Genomic DNA, 8,987 nt, shown 5'->3' on the forward strand with positions numbered 1-8,987 from the left:
ACTGCAATATTAAGTGTATAGCAAGAAGATATATGTTTTTCTTTCGCTTTATACAAAAACAGAAACACAATATATACACTTCTGTTGTATAAAGCTAGAGAAAATTGTATTTCACTGCAATTGTATAATTCGCAATTGTATAATTCGTTGACCTTTTTCTCTGCAATATTTGAAGTAAAATGTTTGTAAATTGTATAATTAAGTGTACAACACGAAGATATATATTTTTGCATGTGTATATACAATTTTCTCTCGCTTTATACAAAACAGAAACAGAATTATACACTTCTGTGTATAAAGCGAGAGAGGCGAGCGAGAATGGAGAGTGGCGAGCGAGATTTCTGGGAGAGAGACGCTGGCAAATTTTAGCTAATGTTTGCTATGGAGCACAATTAAATCAAACCCTAGCTATTCCATTTAATTTAGGTTATTAGTTTGCTATTATATACAATTTTCCCTTAAATTGTTTATTATATTAAAGACTCATATATTTTTTGTTATACCATTAGATATATTTGCGGATGGTGAAGTGTTACTCAACTATCAAGAGGATGGTTTTTACTAATCGTGATTTTAGGACATCCAAAGCAAAAATGCCTTCAAATAGTACCTTATTACAAGGATTTGTTTATACGAAAAGTTTGATCTCTTTAAAATTATTTATAATAAATATGTATTAGCTTATGTTTGATCAAGTCAACCTTTTCTTTTCTTTTCTTTTTTTGCATGTCATGCTACAACCTTTATTTTTATTAAGTTTATTAACAATCCAGTTGTGGTTTCAAAACGTGTTTGTCAATGTTATTGGTTTTGCTTATTACAAAATGTGTTTGCCAATATTAATCTTATTTCCTCCTATTTTTTAATTAACGTAATTAAACCAAACTAGATATTCCAATATTTTTGTTCACCATTCAATATAAACTACCCGTAAAATCAGTTTAATTAGGGAGGTGAAGTTACTTAAATTTCAATTGAATTGCCTGTTGTTATGGGATATGACCTATTATTAGTGGAAAAAGATTCTTATAGCTCAAAATTAATTTTAATGATGTTTATAAAGTTGAGAAACAAAATCAAAATTTGAATACGTGTCAATTTAAATGACATTTTTAATGCCCCGGAAGTGTGTAAAAGATTTTATCAGACTTTTATCTATCAATAAGATAAAAGTAAAATATATTATCTTTATGTTAATACTAGATGGAGAAGGCCCGTGGCAAGCACGGGCCCAATAGTTAAATTAATATTGTCGAAATTTGTTCAGTGAAGCAGCTATACATTTGCTATGCTTCTGAAAATATTAATATAAATAACGCAAGGATCACGACTTCGGTAAAAGATGATTATATTATATACTATTAGGAATATCAGAAAATATTCGCCATTCACAAATTTCACATAATATATATGATCAACTCATTCCCAATTTGACAATACCATGAGGCCGCAAGTGCATTAAATTTCGAATGACACTGCTATTTACAACAAAAAATGCTAATATAATGGGTTTAATGTCCTATATAACTTACACCCCAAAACGACAAATATAAATAATGATGATACAATTTGCAAATATACTTTAAAACGGTTCCTTATACAAAATTTTCATGGCAAGTATGATACCATAAAAGGAAAAAAGAGTTTGTGCTCTCTAGTTCTCTCTTCGGTCCTCTTCAAGGACAAATGTCAATATGAAAGTTCTAACTTATTGGCTATACAAGAAAATGGAAGAAGTTTGAGAAACTAAAATAGACTTTCTTTCTTTTCCAATTACAGTCAAATCTGAAAGAACAAGAGTCACAAAAAATTAGGATATGTATTTTCCACGCCTCTGGATTTATTAACTTGTTTAGCTAGAGGTCATAAGTATTAACACATAGATTACGAATTGAGACCGGCTATATGAATCCGTATTTACTACACGGTATACCTCATGACAACTTCGCATTAAATGTACTGCATAATAACTTAAAAGTTGTGTCCCCCCTAATTCAGCTCATATGGTCATCTTTTTGGTCCAGTACACCCGTCTAATCCAAAGAAAATTTCATTTCATTTTAATTCCTTGCAAGTCCCACACCATCCACAAATGATTCCGTAGTTTCATTGTCTGTTGTAAATTAACTCATTTGATTGTTTTCATTTTATTAATTTTACTTCTATATGAAAATTTATATGCATTTGCTCCTGTTGTTCTTTTCAATTTCTAGAATATAACAGAGTTTTAACCTCTCCACCATGTACGAATCCTTCGCGATATGCCCATTTATGTGAAAATGAGAATATACTAAGATGTAGACTTAATAGCAAAATCAAGTCATGTTCTACTCCTGCATTTGACCATAATGCCTCAAAGTATCCAAATTCTTCTGCTACTTTTTCTCCGGATGCAATATGCTATAATATCACTCTTAATTTAGAGCACTATTCAAAAAAAAAGGCAACATAATGCATGATAGTATAATCAATATATGGAAGTATCCGACTAAATTTGATTGTCTTCTTGTTATCTGTTACCTCTACCTTGTTTTGATTTTTTTTAAAAAGGAAAAAGTTGCTTACGGTGATCATTTGATATACACCATTGTTTCTCTTACACTCATCTATTAGATAATTGATGTATCATCTGAAAATGCATTCATTTATCTAGGATTTGTCTCACATTTCTTATTGTGTTTTTCGGTGAACATGGCTTTGCTACTAACATTTTGTAATAGAGCCTTCACCTCTACATTATTCTACTTGGATGATTCCATCTAGGCAACCATTTCTGTATGATTTTTCACTGGCGAAAATATTTGGTGTTTAACATTACAAAGCTTAGTATTAAGTTAAATTTGGTAGTTGTTCTGGCTACCGCAAAATGCTATTTATAAGTCAAAACTATTTCAATTATCGTATTGCCTATACATTTAATGTCATTATATGTGGCCTTCTCAGCAATTTGAGGAGACTGTTTCTGTGCTCTGGAATCTAAATTCAGCTTACAAGACAGAGCAATTTGCAAAGCACACTTATAAGAGTTAGGACTACAAGTTCTAGCTTACTTCCTCTTCATAACTTCTGTTGAAATAGTGTCTCATAATTCAAAATTCCTAATTTCAGATTTGTTCGATCAACACAACAAGCTCACACTTAACATTACACCTACATGTCCTATAATAAATCACTGGAGACAATTTCTTAGTGTGGAAAAGCTTCATTGTACTCTCTCAAAAGCATTCCCATTTCGTTGAGGCCTCATATTTCATCAACATATATATCTATTTGCATCTTACCAAAATATGTATCAAGTAAAAATAAATTGGATAAAAGTTGTATCTGAAGATGAAAATAGTACAGACTCGAGTACAGAATCTGTGAACTATTGAAAAGATGGAAGACATGTGTAGGGAATACATTTCGGTCTTTGTCATAATCTATTTCAGCTTGCCTTTGCTGCTTGTTATAATGAGAGGTAATGGCTGGTTGATAGTGATATCTTTTTCAGTGATTGACACGATAACAAATTCGCTGAAGATGTATATTATTCAGCCACATTAATATTCTCATTGGAAGTACAATATGAATTGTAGCTAAAACGAATATAATGAATTGTACCTCCACTGATAGATAAGATGAAAAAGAAATGTACAATAAAGAAGACACTAAGATTTTAGATAGAGCGACAGAGATTTAAACATCATATTTGGATATTGAGATAGGGAGATCCTAGATAATGTAACTTTGTTTTATTTAGAAAATTTTACTTGTATATGAACAAATATGTTAGGTTGGATAAAACTTTTTTCTGTAAACTAATTCTGAGATAAGATTATCTACTTATGACTTTGATACTGACATAAGTTTCAATGTTAGAATTCACAGCCAAACAGAGAATTTGTGGGAATACAGTGGGTTCTGAAAAGGAGTGATGACGATAGTGGTAGGTTGATGTTATTGCCTTAAGACCACAAGTTTTTCATTTGTTGGATTTCATGAGATAACAACTTCAATGTTGTAGTGACCTTTTTCTACTTGATTCTTGTTCACAAATGTTGTACTTGTTAAATTTTTTCCTCTGCCTACAGATTTCTTCTACTCAGTTGAATTTTCTCTTTTCTTTTGATGAGATAGATGATTAATAATTATATTGCTTGAAAGTTTTAACACTTTCGACTAAGCTTCATCTTTTGTCTATTACCTAGAAAGAAAATAGGATCTTCTTGATTCACATACTACATGTATGCAATTAGTGAGATGAGAAGATATTTAAAACGTACTGATTCGTTGTGGAGTTGTAGAGTTAATATCTTGAACGATCTTTTAACTATGAGTGATTCCTTGAGCATATTTATCATCTTTGCAAACTTACTCAAATACTATCAAGATGCCAATATTCCATAAAATCTTATCCCCCCTACATATTTCTAAATCAACAAACATAACGAATATCATCAAAGTAAGATGATTAACCTTGGTGGATAAAATCATAGCAATTATGGGAACAATGACATTCATTTGGAGGTTAAACAAATGAAAACAAACAGCATAAACAAGGGATCTTACATGATAACTATTACCATACCTCTTTCTTCGTGCGAAAGCCTAAACATGTAAAAAATTAGTACCGAAACATTCCAGCTATATGGTATAATTGTAACATAGCAATGAGTCAACTATTCCGTATAATTAAAAGAAATCTATAATTCTATTTGTGAAGACGCCAAATTTATGAGCAAAACATAAAGTATTATATCCTTAAAATTCTACAGTTGCTTTTATAGAATATTATGTATTCACAATTATTGATATGATGCAATTTGTCCAGCAAACCATATGTGAAATACTAACCAAGTTGTTAGGTGTGATTAATAATAACAAGAAGACAGTTTGAAAGTTATTCACTCAACAAAGACGACATCAAACATCGCTGTTTAATTTTGAGAATATGATATATGGACAAAGCAAGATTTTGACGGTGATTAATCACTGATTTTATCCCTCATAATAAGAATAAAGAAAAATAAAGCTACTATTATAAAAAATTCATAAGAATACAATGAATGGATATGATCATACGCACATATATAACTGAAGGTCGATGGCAGAACTACCAACTAAACAAGAGATCTCAACTCATGAAAAAATACAATTAAATTATTAAGAATCAAAACATAAGACACATACATACAAAGAATCAACCTCATATACTTCACAACAATTATCTGGTGCCAGTAGCACAAAAGAATTGAACAAGATGAAAAGTTATGTTTTGATTCTGAAAGCATAAAATTTTGCTACAAAATTAATCAATAGAGATAACAAAATATTTAGGGTCAGCCATATAAGATAGCTAAGTTTTACAAAACTCGAAACATAAGAACAACAAATTAGTTTACCCTTAAAAGACAGGGCATTTCATAGTTTTACGAAATTATAGAAGAATCTAATGTACATAAAAATTGAAATGAAGGTCGTACGAAAGCATTAACGGACATACCCTTTACTCAAATTTTGGTATAAGTAGCTGCAGATACTTAACGTCACACTGCAAGTGAAAATAATTTCAAAATGAAGGAGGTGAAAAAAATTCAACAATATAAGACTAAATGAAGAAACCAGAAAGTTAATTTCAATGGAAAACCCATATATGAACTATAATTTAAAAGAATTATGAAGAAAGAAGACCAACTGAACTGAAGGAATCCAGAAAAAATTGATTCTGACGGAAAAATCATTTTGTTCAAAAGAATTATTATGAAAGAAGACCAAATTAGTTACTGCATGTGAGAAACAAAACGAAAATCTGAGTATCCCAAAGTTGAATTCTGATGAAAACACAAGAACAAACAAAAACTTAAGGCACAATGATTGAAACTATTGAAAGCAGCTGAAAAATTGAACATGAACAACAAACCCCATATGGAATAGGAAGTGGTCAACAAAAGATAAAATTGGGGAACATTTTTTATCTACTTTCAAGTTTGAAGAAAACAAAGAAACAATATGAAGAAGATTACCTTGAAGGCTGGAACAATGTTGGAGAAAGGAGAAGTTTTTGGAGTTGAAGGTAAAGAGTGATGTGCATTGAAAATGAAAAAGGCATTCTAAAGATTACTGGAAAGAAGACACATAGTTATCTTTTAGAATGAAAAAGACAAAAATACCCTCAGATATGATGAAACAGGCATGTTGAACAAGCCATTTCTAATATAGTAGAAAAAACATCTCAAAAACAACTTTCAATTCTTGTCAGATTCAAACTTCATCAATCCATAACTAAATATAAAACCAAATATTCATAAATTTATCTAGAAAATCAGCCGAAAATTGAACCGAACTGAATTGAAGTAATTTAGTTTGATAATTGGTGCACACTATTGAAAAAGTAAATTTAAAAGAATCAAACGTCCACTCATACTACATACTACTATATGGACACTTAACTACTGGTATTTCACTTACAAAGATCAACAACTACTATTTTAGGTGATATTTCTATTTAATTCTATTGACAAAGAACTTTTAGACGATAACAGTAGTATGAAAGCCACATGAATGTTTATCAATTTTTAGGAATGTTTTTAATTAATACATATCTCCATTAATATCAATACTGGCTAGGGACTGGAAGTGAAAAAATTGTGGTAAAACAAAGGGATCAAGGCAGAAAAACCATTTCTCATCCAAAATGGCCAAGTGTGACATTTGTCGTGTTTATGATCCAGAATGTTTGTGCAAAAGTTGTCTCTTTGTCAATTATGGGATAGCTGATAAGGTGAAAAAAAGTGTTATTTTTCAGGGCGAAGTTTGAGAAACTTGTTAGCGTTCTTCCATTCAGTTACTCTAACTTCTAATGGAGATGGCATGAGTATTTTCTCTTTTCGTTACCATTACCTCAAATGCTAGTTTGATTTAGTTAAAAAAACTTATATTTTATCTATAAATATCTATATTTACAGGTAGACAATTGCAGTTATTTAGAAAAACACAAAACACAATCAAATTCAATAGAATATGAAACAAAAAAAAATATTCAAAAAAACAATTTCAAAGAATTATCCAACTTTATTAAATGAATGCATTTCTTAATTTTACAAACTAAGCTAAACATTGAATAAATGGCCCAATGAAATTTTGGATGACTTTTCAAAATGATTCATTGATGTTTCGATAGTCGGATTGGGCAAAGCAGTATCGATCTCACTAAAGACATTTGTTTGCCTGAAAATATATACATACATTGCAGTTGGAACAAATTAAAAATCATAAATATCAACTATATATATTTGAGAGACTCAATTAGAGAAACATAAAACACATCTGAATTAAAAAAAAAGTATAAAACAATATTGTCGTAAAAATAAAGGGACCAAACTGCACCCTTGTAAAAGGAATAAAAACCCTCCTCTTATCCTTGTTTTCACAAATGCAGAAATACCATTTCTTAAGCAAAATGGCCAACTGTGACATTTACAATGTTTATAATCCAGTTTCAGAAAGTCTGGTTGAGAGTTGTCCCTTTGTCAACTTTGAGATATATGATAAGGTGAAAAACGATATTAGTTTCAGGGCAAAGTTTGATAAACTTGTTCGCATTCTCCCTATTCAGTCAATCCAACTTCTAATGGAGATTTTCTGAGTTTTTCCTCTTTTTCTCTTTTCTTTATTGTTAGATCATATGCTAATTTTGTTTAATTAAAAAAAACATCTTGTATGCAACAAACCCAATTTCTCAACACAAATACTCAAACATTACATAATAATATAGCCAAATTACAACGAGAACATGTAAACACTTGAATTACAATGAAGATAACAAGTACAAAGGATACAGAAAAGATGGAGATGAGAAGTTTAGACTCTTAAAAGAAGATGAGACAAAGAGACAGTTTCTTCACAATACGCATAATCTCTCTTTTTAACTTCTCTTTCTTTTAAATTAGTTGTTAATTGGGCCTGGATGCCAAATCAGCCTTTTTGGCCCAATGACTGATTTTGTGACGTCAAAGTTCGTGTCAGGCCGGAATTGATTCATAAGAATACTCCTGTCCTCAATAAAAACATTGTCCTCAAGGTTCGAGTTAACAACATGTTAGTAGTGCGCTCCCTACCAATTGCAGTCAAAACAAACTGTGCAATTTCACTATAATATAGTATGTGATCTTGTATACTTCCTACAACAAAAATTAATCTGGAAACAGCCAAAACAAACTGAGAAATGTTGAAAACATATAGTATGTGATCTTTTATACTTCCTGCAGCAACCACTAATCTGGAAACAATATAAAAGATGGTCTGCTTGTAATCAAAACCCTCAAGTGCAAAGAAACTCTTTCCAAATGCATCAGTAGTGTAAGCTTTGACCTCCATAAAGTGTGTAGCGAATGTAACAATAGTTGAATACTCAAAAGGAGAGCACATGATCAAAGAAGCAACCAAACCATTGATATGTGATATGTCTGCCAAGTGAGAAACTTCTTACTTGCTACATACCTTGCAAAGATGTGCATAATCATGTTGACGAGCATCAATACTTGCATTAGTAAAAATTAACTTTGGTCGTGCTAAGAGAGGATCTAAGAAACGAATGAAATATTCAAACACAACAGTGTCTAAATGTTTCTGCTTAAGACCACAAACTACAAACTTGTTTATCCCACACTACTAAAATATAAGTAGAAACAAAACTAGTATTTCGAAACATATTTTCGTTGGCACCATAAGATAGAGGAATATCATGTATACTAGGATCAAATGGACGATTTGCAAAGATGAGAGAAACAACGAAACCTGGTGAGGAATAAGAATCAGGTTGTAAAGTCATGTTCCATTCAAAATCTTCGTTTAGCGAAAGAGCTTTCGTGAGATTATTGCACACCAAATAAGAAGATCTCAACACCATCCATTTGTTTTGGCTTCGTATAACCCTCAATTGATACTCAAAAATCTTGCCCAAAAGTATTGCTTCCGCCTTGTTATAGTAAGAATGAAGTTCTATT

Source organism: Solanum pennellii, chromosome 12 (assembly GCF_001406875.1).
Source record: "Solanum pennellii chromosome 12, SPENNV200".
Classification (NCBI taxonomy): Eukaryota; Viridiplantae; Streptophyta; class Magnoliopsida; order Solanales; family Solanaceae; genus Solanum; species Solanum pennellii.